This window comes from Haemorhous mexicanus, chromosome 1 (assembly GCF_027477595.1).
Source record: "Haemorhous mexicanus isolate bHaeMex1 chromosome 1, bHaeMex1.pri, whole genome shotgun sequence".
Classification (NCBI taxonomy): Eukaryota; Metazoa; Chordata; class Aves; order Passeriformes; family Fringillidae; genus Haemorhous; species Haemorhous mexicanus.
In genome coordinates, this window is record NC_082341.1 from 13,928,544 (window position 1) to 13,944,381 (window position 15,838).

Sequence of the window (15,838 nt, forward strand, 5' to 3'; positions counted from 1 at the left end):
GACAGGCTGGAAGTTCACCCTTCTGACTGTGACATAAATCTGTCTGAGCATATGTGTATTTCACATCAACACCTCAGGACACAGTGGATTATTTGATTATGCCATTTGGCTGAGAAGTCTCCTCACAGATGAAAATGGGACAGAAGTTAGCCTAGAAAAGTGTTGAGCAGAAATATTGGTCTGTTGGAGGAGAGGCAGGTGCTGCAGTGCTTTGCTTAAACCTGAATCTATTTGTTTTATCTGAGTATTGGAATCGTTCTTGTCTTAGCCTTTCAAGAGGATCATGTGCCAGATCCTGTGTCCTGTGAAATGCTGTGCAGTTCCTCCTTCTCCAGTCAGAGGGTGCCTGGATGGCCACTTCCAGCTGAGCAAATAGCTTTTGGGAAGCTGATATGAAGTTCTGCTAGTTTTTTTTGTTTCACTGCTGAGAAGACTTCAGTGGATATAAGTTTTGACATCAGAAGTTTATAAAAAATCTGTATGCTTCTTCTAATGCAATATGAAATATATTTACTCATTTTGAGTCTGATTTTATTTTTAAGTAGAGATTTTGTTTCTTGATAAAAATTAACCTGACAAAAACAATCAGTAGTTGAGGAAGTTATTAAAGTGCTGCCTTAAGAAAGAGTCTTCACAGTTTCAAAGAGTGTGCCTGTAATTAGTGCTGGTAGATGTACATTAATTTAATGGATCTCTGTGTTGTGCAATTCTTTGACATTCCTCTCCTGAGAGAGAAAAGTGGTATATGGTGCATTTTTCCTCTTCCTTTTGCCCCTATTGTGTACAGAGTATTTTTATGAAAGTGGATCCCCATAGGATATGAGAGAGGAAGATTTGAGGGGTTATATTTGAGGGTTTTGGATGATGATGAAATGACACATCTGCTGTGGTGCTGCTGATCACTTACAATCCCTTTACCTAATTCATGCTTCCCAGTGAGCAAGCTTGGATACAGTTGTTAGATGGGTGACTGAACTGATGATGTAAATATGTCCAACAAATGGTCAATCTCAGGACAGGATGTGTCTGAGGAATAACATCTTTAGGTGAAAATGAACCTCCAAGATATTGAGGAGAAAGAAGCAGCTCCTGGTTTCCAAAGGCAGGAAAGGGAATAGTAGGGAGACCAAGCTAGCTAGTCATGTCTTGCTGAAAATATCTAGGGATAGTCATTGTCTGATAAAAAACCCCAAATCTACTGAAACAATTAACTCTTGATATGGTTGGAGAAAAATAGCTTTGAAAATTCATCAGGTATATTTAGATTTGTGTGGGGAGTAGATCATGAGAACAAAAGATGGGGAATATGACTTGTATCTTAAGCTGGGGTTTAAGCAAGAAATATCTGCATCGGTTTTGGGGATCATTTGTGGAAAAGATGTAATTTGAAGCATTTGTGGATAAATATGTTATATTAAGTAAATAAATTTTCTACCATAGGAACTAGTAACCGAGTCCCACATAAACTTGACTTTTCAATGGAGAACACAAGGACTGTGTATTGAGCTTCACAGAGCAAGACTGTATGCTCAAAATTAATCATATGCATAGATATTTTTTGTATCAGAAGTTGCATATTTTAAGATCTGGCCTGTAATGTTGATGGAGATGTAAAGTCATAACATATGGTAGCTGATCCTTAATTCCCATTTTAAGTGTTGTAGCACATAGGTGGGTAAATCAATGCACTGAATAACCAATGCAAATGTAATATCCCCAGATTACCATTAAAATCTAATCCTAATTAGATTTAATTACATTTAAAATGATTACTGGGTGCCTTGCAGTGTTGCATCTTCCAGTTCTATGAGAGGAAATAGATAATTCAGTTTGCAACCTTGTTTAGCTGAAATCAGATATACTGCTGGCTGTTTTTTCCCCCCACACAGCTGTTTCCAAGGTGCACTGGACATGTCCAGATTTATAAACATACTATTTGTAGCTCTGAATTAAGCATTTCAACCACATGAGCTATCTGAGACCACTGACTAGGCATTTGGGAGAATGTTGCTTGTTACATGACTTCCTTGTATTGCCTATTCTGGTTTTCATTGAAGTTTTCTCATTGTAATGTCTGTGAGGAGATGAAAAGCAACTCACAAAGGTTATACCACTGATTTGGTAATAACCTTCTTTCTCTTTCATTTAATAGCAATCTTCAGACTTTTAACAGAGCACAATAACTAAAACACGTCAGAGTTGTGTAAAATACTGTTGAATTATATCCTAATCAGCTGGACTGGCAAATACTTCAAACTTGATAAAACAAAATCTGTGGTCTGATTTCTATCATTCAGTAGCTTAAGGAGCAGTAATAATGACATTTTCCTTGGAAGCATGACTAATAGGACTTTGTGTTGGTGAATGACACTTACTGATATATGGACTTAATAGAATACATGAGAATGAGCTCTGAAAGTTCGAGTTTTTTTTCTTTAGTGCTCATAGAACAAAACACGATAAATCTTGAGCCTTGGAACACAGAGGACGAGGTTAGTGCTTAAACACCCATCAGCTGCATCACTTCAAACTTGGAAGCTTATTGTGTGCACACTGAGCTGTGCCTGGGTTTGCTAGTGCTCATATGAGAATGGTGCTGACAGCTTGTGCTGCTTGCGCTGAGACTTTCATCAGAAATGCTGAGCTGGGTCGTTGGTCAGGTAAATGGAATCTGGGACCATTTGTGCCCTGCTTTTGCCTGCTGCTATTACAAGCCAGCTGGCACAACTGTCATTAAGTCCACATCTGCTTCCCCCTTTCTGCCACCAGCTAGGAAATGCATGGCTTACTATAATCCTGGATGCAGGGTCTAAGCAGGATATCCTTTCACTTTAGAGGAGGAGCACTGACCTCATCCTGTCTGCAGGCTGGATACTGTTGATGCACCTTTTCTGTGCTCCTCTGGGCTACTTTGTCTTGATCCATTTTCAAAGTTTCAGCTGGCCATTGGGACACACAGCATCAGAAGAGCCTTTCAAATGAAATCAGCCATGCAGCAAATTGTCATCTTCGATGCAGACGATTACCCAGGACTCTTACAAGGGTCTTTCAAAGCATTTTCATATTCTTTGCTTCCTTCTTTCCAATTAAAACTAAGTAAGGGACTGAAAGAGATAAGCTTGCTTGGAAATGACTTTTCTTTTTTGGAAAGATAAGCAGTGCTCCTTCCTTTCCCTGTGCATTTCCGTGCTGTCCTGTTGCCTGCTGCTTGATGGAGGCAGTTGCTTTGAGGGGAGGTGTGTTTCATTGCCGCAGCCCCGAGCACACCCGCTCTAGACTAAGATGTCATTGGGGCAGGGGGTAGTGGAATGGCAAATTTATGTTTCTAAACCAAACAAGTTCGCATAATCTGTCAGGGATTTAAGGAATGCAGCTTCATTAAGTGGTTAGTAAACTCTATGACTTTTAAACGAACCACAGAAAGCAGCGGTATGCAATTGTACAAGGGAGATTTGAAGTGGGAGATTAACATAATCGTATGTGGCTTTCTGGTTTGTCACTCTGACAGAAAGCAGGGATTTTGCTCTATGTGTTCTTTACCCTGGATTTTCCCAGAGTAAATCTTGAACTTATAAATCTGATGGTGGTACAGTGTATGGGGGTTTGGTTGTTTTGGGTTTTTTTTTTAAATTTCAATAGAATCAGGGCTCTTGTTTCTAACATCCAGAAGTGAGTGTCAGGATGACTTGTTACTAGAGATGAGTTCATAGTGGCTGCTAACATATTCTCCCAGTGTTCTTCCTTTGCTTGTCAGTGACTTTAAATAGAGAACCTTTGACACCTTCAGCGCTGTCTTTGCCTGCAAAGCAAGCGAGGGAGGCAGGCAGGGTGACAGCTGAGCCCTCCGCCATCCTGCCCGGCGTTCTGCACCCTTCTTTTCCAGGCCTGCTGGTTGAATATAGAACACAAGTGTCAAGGATGACACCTTCTTTATAATCTCTGCAAAGCCAGCCTTTTCAGAGAAGAATTTGTTGACAGTTCAGAGATTCAAAGTCAATTTCAGTTTAAGCTCATATAGAAATAGGATTTTTTTATTTCACCTCATGTGATAATTGAAGACTAAACAAGCAGTGCCCTAGTCCATAGCAAAGCTTCATAAATAAATACTGTCTTGAGACATGAAGTATTTGTTAGGTGAAAAGCTCTGTTAATGACATTTGTTTTGTTATCTCTCGGAAAGCTTCTTTAGAGGTTTAATTCACTACTGATAGCACCTGTACATTGGTTTATATTGTGGATGCTGTAGATGATGTTTTTAAAGCAGATTCATCTTTGAAAATCCTTTTTAAAAACAGGAGTAGGAATGTTGACTTAGAGGAAAATGAATACAACTTAATATAGTTTGTATCTGGGATGACGTAGGTGGTTGAGTCACATTTTCTTAAGGTACTGAAGTTGGCAGCTGCAGGACAGCTGATCCTTTTCTAAAAGGCAAAACTCCAACTTACTACTGCATTTCAGTTCCCAGGAGCAATGATCTGTATTTGTGCTGTGTTGGCAGGCTGATGCCTCCTGTGAAGATGTTAACTTGTCCTACTATTGTGCAGAGAAATAGTCATTGAAGATGTAATTATGCAACCCTTCAGTGAAAATGGCAAAATGGGACTAAAGCAGAGTATGATTTCTGGAATAGAATACACTGGCACAGAAGTAGTTGGTGAGCACCTGTGTTTCCCTGAATGCAGTAGGAAAACAGTAAGTAAAAGGCTTTCAGAGCCTTCTTTAGGCTTTTAAATGGTTGCTTCAGGAAAAACTAAGAGGAACACAAGTTCTGTCGAAAGAATAAGAGAGGAGAAAATATTAGAAACACAGTGACAATGGGGTATAGTATTTCCCCCACTTTGAATCTGTTGATGACTTCTAGAGGGAAAAAAAATAATTATAAGGAACTGAAGAGATAATCAAAGTGCTTCACTCTTAGTGGTTTGAGCAAGAAAGGTTTTCTGCTTGATTCATCTCCTACTCACAGCAGCCCAGCTTCAACTTTTCATCAGCTGAGTGTCATGGCCAGTTTATTTTCAAATATCTCCAAGGATGGAGAGTCAGCAGCCTCTTTCAGCAGCCTGTTCCAATGCTTAACCACTCTCCTGGTGAAAAGTATTTGTCCTTGGTAAGATAGGAGTAAGTGACACTGAATAATTGCTGGTACAAAAAATGTGAATCAATCAGCATGTACTTAAGCTTCTCATGAATCAAGAACATGTGGATGTACAATAAGATTTTCATGCAAAAAAATTGTCATTTTAAAGGACCTTTGTGATACAGTGTTACCCTCAAGGATTGCTGCTCTCTCAGGACCCCAAGAGTAAAGGAAGTAACATAGCTGAGCCTGTATTTGAGACTCCTTACATTCATGGCATGCTAAATGTTAAGGAATAATTTATTTATAAAGAGAGGTTTTTTTTTTTTTTTTTTTTTATTGTAAGATGCTTCCAAGCATCTTATTCCAAATTATCTTGGACTGGCAACTATTAGGATACTGAGCTGATTGTCTGATGGGGTGAAAGTGTCTTATATCATCCACTGAGCTAGAAAAGGTGATTATTTTCTGTGGAACTGAGGAAGAAACAGCTGACAGAAATCTTTCTTTCTACTATTTCATGCTACACCAGAAAATGTCACCTGTTTTTTGTTAAATATCTAAAATTAGTGTTATATTAATGCTGATACTTTTCATTTTCATCCCCAAAGTACATATATCAAGTACAACCTCAGGCATTTGTAGTTCAGCCAGTCATAAAAGGAAGAAGTTTATTTTACTTTTGGAGGGGGAGAAAGAGTTCTTTTTAATTCCACTCATGTTTGGCTGATTCCTTAGGATTTAATGTAAAAGCATAAGAATTTGGTCACACAAGAGTTAAATGATACCCAGGAAATCCCTGTATCCCAGTACTTTGCCTCTGACACTGAGCAGTAGTAGCTCCCAAGGCTGGGATACCAGAACTGTGACCAAGTGTTCCCAGGTCTGTCTTCCAGACCTCAGGGATCTGTAGCTTGGGGGTTTCTCGACACTGCCTTTGTGCTCAAGTACAAAATACAGTGTGTACACATATTCTGTTCTGGGCAATTTGTCCTGTTACTGATAATTTGGGGGATATTTACCTAATTCTAAAATACTACAAAATTTGAAGTATGCCCTATACAGAAATGTCTTTTAGAGATTGTGTAAATGACTTTTGTATCAAGGAGCTGCTTTTGAATTTCAAGTGCCCAGGCCTGATTGCAGTTCACTGCAGTAGATCTGGCTCATTATGTCAGCATTTTATGGCACTCAGGTAAGCATGTTTACAAAGTGGCAGTAAACCTTTTTGATGTGCAATAACATTTCAGTAGTTAATGTAGTGTTCCATCGTGTATTAAATTTTACCACTTCTAGGCAAACTTACAATAAGCAGAAGTGAAAGAAAGGGCTGTAGATGTTTATAAAATATACCCTGCTGGAATGAATTCAAGAACTGCTTTTACAGTGTATGTTTGGTCTAGCTGATGATGTGGTTAACAGTAAATTTTGAAATGTTTGCTTTTGCAGAAGATAAATTCTTAGTTTCTACGAATGTTAACACTTTTTTCAGGACTTTGTTGCTATCAGTCTTGTAGCTCCAAGTCCAGAAAGGAAAAAGAACACAGTATAGTTTCATGAAACTGCTTGGTGAACTTGACTAATTTCAATAAATATAACAGCGTACTACTGATAGGCTGTTTTAAAGAGTTTGTATTTCACGTTGAAAGTATGTTGGAAATACTGTATTGGTAGAGAAATTCTCTGTTATAAATAACTGCTTCAGCCAATGTTAACTGGTTATTAACTTCATAGATTTAGCTTTGTCAATGAAATCTGCATAGTTAGTCCTGATGTTTTTTGGGCTTGCAGTACAAAAACTCTTGGAGTTTGGCAAGCTGCTTAAACTTTCAAGAGGAGCTATTTTCTCATTTTAAAACTAGGATAGTACCTTGTCCATGCTAGTGTCTCCAGGGGTTTTGATGTCCTGTGATGTTTCCTGTATTGTATAAATGTGAAATGTATGTATGCTAAAAAGATATGCTAGGGTTCCCAGATACTGGTGTTGAGTGTAGTTTGAAGGTGGATGAATGCTGGATGGATGTTGGAGAGATGAATCACTGAAGATGTATGTAGTTTCCTTTTTCGTGCTATGCTGTTATAAGTAGTGCTTGGTAAAAAAATGTCTAATCACTGACAAAGTTTATGGATTAGCTTTAAAGGATCTGAAAAAAAAGAAGATTAAATAACAAAAATACATATAGAATCTTATCTTTATCAGCAATTTTCAGTACCACAATAATCCAAGTAGTATATTTTTATACCAATTGTGAGAGCCTCTAGCGTATTCAAGACCAGGTGTGTTTTATATGCAAGCTGAACTGCTATTACACATTTCAACAGCAGCATACCACAAATAAATCTCAAATATTTCACAATGTTGTTATAGATGCTATCATTGTCTTTAGCACATAGTGCTAAAATCCTGAAATTCAGAGCACAACATGCTGGCACAAGCAGGAGTTTTAGATGTAGTGTGACAATTAAAGTATTTATTTTCTCTCATGTTGCTGAGCAGGTAATGATACCTACAATATTATAATCTGTAACCATTAGGATTCCTGGTATCATCTGTAGAGCTCCAAATACTTTGCTAGTTCTGTTTGCCTTTTATAATCCCAAAGGAAGAGAACTGCTTGTGTAAGTTAAAGGAAATGTGAAGAATCAGTGCCGTTTTCATTGTTGGGTTTTTTTTTTTTTTCAAGATGTATTTTAGGCTATATATTCAGAAGAAATAGTGAAATGGCAGTGATAATTGCTGTATACTGTGTGCAACACTGAGCCTGAGCAGAGCTGTTATCATTTCAAGAACATCTCAAGAGCCAGATATCTTTGAAGTCAAGTCGGGGTTTATTTTAAACATCATCTGTCTGGGTTTCTAAATAAATACAGGCCTAGTCATTTGCTTCCTATAGTGCCTGAGCATGTAGAAATGAGAGCAAAAATGTCAGTGTGTATGGGGCTGGTCCAGGTCTGAGATTTTCTGTGCTTGGAGCTTATTTATATGGATTGGGGAAAAAAAAAAAAAACCACCAAAAAAACTTGAAACCAAACAAAAAAACAAACCACCACAACTCACCACCCCACATCTCTTGCCTGTCATTAGTCCTGAGCAAGTCCTGCTTTGTACATCTTTTGAATCTGAAAAAATCTCAGCTCCCAGTTTGGCCCTAAAATAATCAGCAGTGTAAATCACTATTGATATAGTTATTTCAACTGCTTTCAAATTCTTACCATGAAGATAGCTCAAGCTCTGACTGCTGGCAGCTACAGGATGCCAGGCATCTCCAGGGCTCCAGGTAGCTCTGGGCAAGCCCTGGAAGCAGCTGCTGCAGGGACCTGCTGTCAGACTGCTGTCCCAGCAATGATCCACCTGAGTCTTACTGCATCTGCTCCAGAGATGGTTTGTTCTGGTGCTGTTGCTGCAGTGCAAAACCTTGCTCTTCATTCTCCACCCAGAAGATAGAGCATGTGGAAAATAAATTTTCCTGCTGCAGGGTATATCAGCTGATAGAAGAGACAGAGGTATGTGAAGCCAGCAGTGACATATTATTATTTATTACCCAGAGCCTTGGTTCTGGCTAAGTCCCTGTGCCATAGCCCTATCTTTGTAGCAAACTTTCACAATAATGTGCCTGTTACTTTTTGCTCTCTGCTTTCTATGATAATGTGGATTCATAGAATCACAGAATGGTTTAAGTTGGAACTTAAAGACCATCTAGTTCTAATAGAAGCCTTACTGAGTGGGAATACCTTCCACTAGATCAGGTTACTCAAAATCCCATCCATTCTGGTCTTGAAGACTTCAAGGGCACTTAAATGAATTGTGTTCTAGGGTACCCTGTAAAGGTGTCCTGTTGGCATTATTAGTTTGGTTATAGAATTAAACTTTATTTTTTAGCCACAAGGAGACTTAAGTGGCACTGTGAAACCCAGAATGAGACAGGAGACCCTAAACTGTAACCCACAGACATCAGCACTAGGGTACTGTGGCTCAGTGAGGGGAATTGCTTTTTGGTGTTGTAGAGAAGAGAATGACAGCTGCACACTTGTCTGGTTTTAGGAATATTTTGCTTAGACTTGCCCCTCAAATCCCACAATGTTGACTGTGGTCTTCTGTTGGAAATTGCCTGTGGCTTCTCTACCTTCTGTAAGTGTGGATATGTGAATGAGGCTAAAGATCCAGAGACATCACCTATTGCTTAATTTACCCTGCAGAGGTTATTTTCTAGGAGGTGTGTATCAACAAAGATCTCTGGTAACTGACAGAAAAAGTGCTGATTCACCTATTAACATTTCTAGGTAATGAGATCTGTAGGGAAAATTTAATCTTTGGAAGGTTCTGGATGAGCTGCAGCTAGTTTGATTAACTTTTTGTGTGTCTAAGTTAACTTTTGCTGATTTTATGCAGTTTAATTGCATGACTGCAAGACTTAAGTTCTTGGAATAATATAACTGCAATTTCCTGATCTAACTAGCTTGTTTATTACATTTTTGTCCTAATTTCTCTGCTGTTGCATGTGCTTAGTGAGCATTTTTAGTGATTTTCATGTTGTAGCTCATGTTTACCTACGGCAGGCCTATTAAGCAAAGTGTTTTGGTTGTAAAGTGGAGCTGTGATGCCTCTTAGTATTACTGAGGGATTTTTTTTTTTTTTCTTTTCTGGCAGGAAAGTCTTGAAGCAAATTTCCCTTGCAACTTTTTCTTTTCAGTCTCTTTTTCTTTGACCATCTCTTGAGTGCCAGTAAAATGGGTGGGTTTTTATGTTTCATTAGCATTTCTTACAAGGTCTGTCTTTAGACCAGTACCCATTTTCTAAATTGTACTTCTGTAGGGCTGCAAAAAATCATGGTAACCAGATGCAGTATTTGTCTCTGGCCTGGAAAAATGTTAGATTTAACAAAAGAAGCTAATAAAAATGTTCAAATTGACCCTTCTCATCATTTGGACTTCTTGGAGCTCAATCAATCACTCATTATTATCAGAGTTATTCACACAGAGGCAGAAGTGCTAGTGTTTCTCATAATCAGCCCTTGAGCCAGACATAATTTGCAATTTGAAGCATTGTATTTGGAAACAATAATGCATTAAAATGAACAGAGCAGGAATTAGAAGTATAGTTGTGGAGAGAACACGTTGCTGAGTAGCCATGGTTGAAACGCTGTCTCTAAGGATCCTGAGTGGACACCAGTAATTAGAGGCACACAATGTAGTATTGTTCCTACCTAAATGGGTCCACAGTTTTTAAACTCCTCTGTGGAGCATGCCAAATGCAACAGCAGAGGTTGCCCACCTTGCTGCGTGGCTGCTGTGGGCAGGTGGGGAGCACTGGGGTAAGGTGGTGTCACCTGTTGGGCACAGTGTGAGCCAGAGATGGGGGGCTGAACCTGGCACCCAGTAGCACTGGGATGGGAGATTTTATTCCTTTATAGAAAAATTACTTATCTTACAGAAGAATGAGCACATTTTACTTTAGATTGTCAGGAACTTGTTAATAGTGGCAGCAGTTGCTGCTGAGCATTTGGGAATTTTTTGTTATCCCTCTGTATGCTATTATGTATTGCATATTGTATGTGGGCTTTTATGTATGCAGTCTGTGAGTTAACGTACTGCAGGCCTTCACTCAGGTTTTTTCAGGAGCCTGCTCTTGGCTCTGTATGTGAGGCTTTATTTTGTTTTTTGCAATTTGTATTTACAGTCTTTCAATTACTGTTTAGTATCTTACTGCGCAGAATTGCATTTTAGAACAGGGCACTGCAGTCTTGAAGGGCACATCCTGTTTGAGAGGGGTGACAGGAAAATTTCTAAGTACATGAAATCACAGTATAAAAGGATATGTTGCTGATTGAGATTATATCTTTATAAAATACCTGTTATATAAAAATACTGAATTAGCTTAGTTGGGTCTCATGTATGAGCTACTTTCTTCAATGACAAGTAGCAGACAGTGTATCAAATTATGCTTGGGGCAAGTAACTGTGGTCAATAACTACTCTCTTTTTGAATACATACATTACATTAAAGAGCTTTGGTCACAAACTTTAAAATGCTTAGACTGTTCTGAAATGTCCATTAAAATGTCATATACTACTTCTGTGGTTGCTCCCATCACTGATGACTGTTAACAAAATTGTACCTAAGCAGAAGATTTTTTTTTTTTTAATATTCCTGACTCCTTCAGGGATACCACAATCCCAGTTTTAACAGGTTTTGTCTGACCACCATGAATATGAATTATTTATGTGACTTTTACTATGTTGTGGTGCTGCTTACTGAGTAGATTTGGACATCTCTGCTGTGTTGCTGCCTTCTTTACAAGAGTATCATTGTCAAATTTTTGATAGTTTCTTTGAACTTCTCAGCCTGCTTTTCAACTACAGTAATTTGAAGTACTTAGGGCTTTTTTCTGATTGCTTGTGCTTTATTTATTTATTTATTAGAGCTGTCCATGGCTCCAGCTAGCTTCAGGCAATCACGAGTAGCAATGCAAGAAGATTATCTTCTGTTTAGAAATTTGCAAACAGATGGTCTTTCCATAAAAGAAATCTGTTTTTAAAAGTTCCACCATTTTATGCTGGAAGTAAATATTACAAATGCTTAAGTTGTGAAAAGAGAGTGACTTGGTGTGAATATTATTCTGCCTGTTGTGTCATGCCTTTCAGGAAATGTTATCAAAACTGTTTAGGAAAATAATTGAATGAAACCTCCTGACATGTCTCTAGTTTGGCATCATACCCATTTTCTTCGAAGTTGGGGTAGTGGTTCCCAAGGCCAGGCAGATTACATTTCACTGGCTGGAAGCAGTTGTGGATCACATCTGTTGTTTGCACTTCTTTCCAGGAGGTTGGTGTGGGAATCACCGGGGCTGCTGCACGTGAAGCGTTGCGCCGTCCTGTTTGTTCTTTTTGAGTAAACTTAGTTTGGTGAGGTGTGCTAGAACACCCCCTTGAATGGAGCTGAAAAATGGTTTTTTAAAGTTTGGAAAGTGATGTGCAGGCTGCTGGGAGAAAATGTATGAATAAACATAGAAGAACTTCACATGTTTTACAGTATTCAGGCCCAAGGTGGGCACTTCAAAGGGCTGATATTTTGCAGTAATAGCCACTTTGGTTCTTGTGCTTTAAATTTCTGAGTTTGTGGCTAAGCATGTGATTTTCTTTATTGCTTGAAGGCAAACATCACTGGCCTGAAGAAATACAGGTGTACCTTTTAGAGTGTTCTTAATTTTCATGAGTGACCTATGACCTTTTGCAATGTGCTTTTCTTGGTTTGTGACAGCAGAGCTCTCCAGGAACCCTCCTGGCAGGGGTCCTCTGCTGGATGTTGCACCAGAAGGATTGCTGCTATATCAGTTTTAACATTTGCAAGGAGATCCATGGAAAATGAAGTTATCAATGTCTGTTTTAATTATGCCCACAAGCTCCTGCATCAAGGTGCCTGCACATCAGTGCTTTTGTGTCATCTCAGGACATCGCTGCTGCTGAGTCACTCCAGCAGTCACTCCACTCCCTCCCAACAAGTGGATCTACTAATTTGATTAGTAACAAGTGATAACAGGCTATTTCTAGAAATCTATTGCCAATATATAAATGCTTACACTTAAAAACATGTTTTTAAAAATAGCACTTGCACAATTTTTCTTGGAATGGAAAGCTTCTAAACCTTCAGATCATCTCTAAACAGGGTGGCTTTTGTTTGTGTGCTGTATTTTTGATTTTTGTTTTTTTTAGCAACAGAATGGTTTTGTGTGTCCCAATAATATGTTGCAATATAAATCTTATGATTTTGCTGATACAGCAGGATGAAAAAGAAATCATTGCAAAATCATTCAAGCAGTGTTTACCTTATGTGTGTCTCTGTGTGTGTGAATACTGTTTGCTACTAAGGGGAAAAGAGCATGCCTTGAAGCTAGAAAACACTGACAAAATAGCTCAAGACACTTATCAATTGTTAATTTTTAATGATGGTCTTTTTTCTATTAAGGAACATAATGCTGCTGAACTTGTCTCAATCAATTTTTGTGTTTTTTTCATTAATCAGCTAATGCATGTTTCTTCTGTGGCTCTTTATTCTAATGAAATATGTGGATGATTTGGCAGACGACAATGATCTCATCAGTAACGCATCAGAGTAAAATCCTTTTAGCAGATTACATGTGTATTATTTTTGTTGTATCAAGGATGCTGACATATATTCTTTTAAACAGAATCTACATTTGAGATAACTTCTAAATGTGGAATTTCTGTAGTTACTTGTGTATCCTTGTTGCTTCACTTGTCCTATCTGTATTTATATCTACTTTTGCAAAATCATTTACATATTCTTTATGTCTGCATGTGTACTCTATGTACGTTTCACATATTTTTTGTGTATATATTGCATCATATTATAGCTTGAGCCTGTTCTTTAGATGTTCTGCTAAGCTGTCTTCTCTGTCGAGCCTCACACTGTTCAGTTGCTCTGATGCACTGGCCCAAAGCCACTGAAGGCACTTGTTAGTCAGTGCCTCTCTGTTCAGCATGATAGACTTTGGATTAGGTCACCTCCTAGTTGGTGGCAGTCATTCAAGCGAGTAAGCTTGAAAGTGAGCCAGCTGACAGAGAGGTTTGGGCATTCATTTTAGTTTGATTAGATTATCCAAAGTTCGTGAGATTTCCTATTTGAGGGTCAAGCTTATGGCATACAGGTCTGTGTTCTCATCTTTTTATTAATAATAATGTGAAAAACCAGTATCATGGGGTCTGAGGATGGTCGTTTCCTCTGATATGATTTGGCTGTTATGTACTGAGATCATATATTTAGAACTTGGTCCTCTTACAGTTTTTAATTTCTTCACTTACTGTGATTCCTGTTGTTGGCTGAATTTAAGAATTAAGTCTGTGGATCTATGAATATGACTTTGAGCATTAACACTTATCTTGAAACTTTCTCCAACCCTAAATGTAAAAGGAAAATTAAGGAGATATAAATTAAGTAGAACTCTGGAGTATTTTGGCAATTCGAGTGAACAAGATTTCAGCTGCTATCTTTCATCAATTTCTCACACTCTTGGACAGACAGGGTATTTTTAATTTACAACCTGTATTTCAGTTAGTCATAGAACTTTTTTCTTTACTTGTGCAGCTACAAAATAAAATTAAACTACTTTTTAGCTATATTTTTTATAACAGGGTTTAAATGAGAGAGCTGCTGAATAAACAAGCTGTTACACGAAGTAAACATTGTTAGTATTATGGAGAGATTATTCTATAACCATACAGTTCATGTCCTCAAAAGTATTAAGCTATATCTGTGAAAGGATATTTATGAACAGAATGGTAATTTTTTTATAACTTGGGTTTTGGAGGAAAACTTGCACGTCTTTTTTTCTCTTTTTTTTTCTACTCTGAATAATAATAATCTGTGCTCTGCCTCTAAGAATTGAGATTGAGGCAAGTGGTACCCACAGGTCAGTGTTGTGCTTCTGTTGCTGCAGGTGCTTCAGAGTAGCTGGTATAGCTCAAGCTATATCCAAAGAGCAGGTATGTTTTCCTTGTGAATATGGTGACCTGGTGAGGCAGTTGTGTGTGCCATTTGGTTGCACATCATGTAGTGGCTTGTGTCTGTGCATTGGTGTCTTGTGCAGTGATTTAGGCTGGGCTTTTGTAGCTCACAGTCAAATTGCTGGCACCAAACAGCAAAAGAAAAGAGCTTGGAATTAGATTCTCAACACTGTCTGATCATCAGTGCCACAGATGCTCCTTTTCTGCATGGTTTTGGGTTTTAATTCCAAAATCAGTAGTTTCTACCTTTGTTTTTAAGCACTGTCCTCCTTTTCAGTAATGCAAGGAGCGTTTGCTGTGCAGATGCTGAGCGATGGAGTTCTCATGTCTGTATCTGAAGGAAAGTTGTCATTTCATTTGCATTTGTAAGAGCTGCAACAAGTATCCCAGCAGCCAGCCCCCAGCAGTGAGAATGAGACCATCTCAGGTTCAGACAAGCGCCTGAAAATCACCAAGTGCTTGAGGCACTCTGGAAGCAGCTGCACACAGCAGAGACCTGCTCCTGTGTCTGGGGAGGGAGCAGCGAGGGCCGGGATCACAGCACTTGGCTGTGTCCTCAAGGCCTTGCAAAAGTCTGGTGCCTGTCTGATACAGCACAAATGGATGGTGATTTCTGCTTTGCAAGGGAGATATCTTTGATTGCACTTCACAAGTTTCAGTCTTAGGCTGTTCCCAGTCACTTCAGTGGGAGAGCTTATTATGTGGGTGTACCAGGTCTTTCAATGTATGGATTATGGAAAAAATAGTATTGGAAGCAGTAAGGTTCCAAATTTGCCTTGGGTCATGTATGGGACATACATCCTAATTCCATCTCTGCTTCCTTTTGAGTACCTGAGCAGTAAAGAGGGAAGATTCACAACGGTGCAAAGCTTGGTGATTTTTAGGGAAGGTGTCAAGCACATAATGTTCACAGGGCAAGTCAGGGACTGGAGGAGTTACCCTTGTAAGGAGATGAAACTTTCACATAGGTAAGCCAGATCTTTGCATTGAGCCAATGCATTCAGTTCAGGGTGTTGTACATACCAGGAGTGATTCTGGGACCTGACCCAGACTTTTGACTCACACAACTAATCAAGGGCCACCAAACAGCAGCAGAAGGGGCTTTACCTCTGGCTGGGGAGACAGTGCACAGTAACTGTGGGATGTGTTTTTGGTGGTTTGAAGGGATATTGCATAGATTGCTTGAATTCCAGTGGTCTGAATAGTCTTATTTCTAAGTGTCCTGTCTAGATTAATG

The 15,838-nt window shown here is 38.8% G+C and overlaps 1 protein-coding gene across 13 annotated transcripts in view; it reads left to right on the forward strand.

Annotated features, from left to right (window-relative positions):
• PARD3 (par-3 family cell polarity regulator) overlaps nt 1–15,838 on the forward strand; it is a 447,781-nt gene that overhangs the window by 308,691 nt on the left and 123,252 nt on the right. The window lies entirely within an intron of this gene.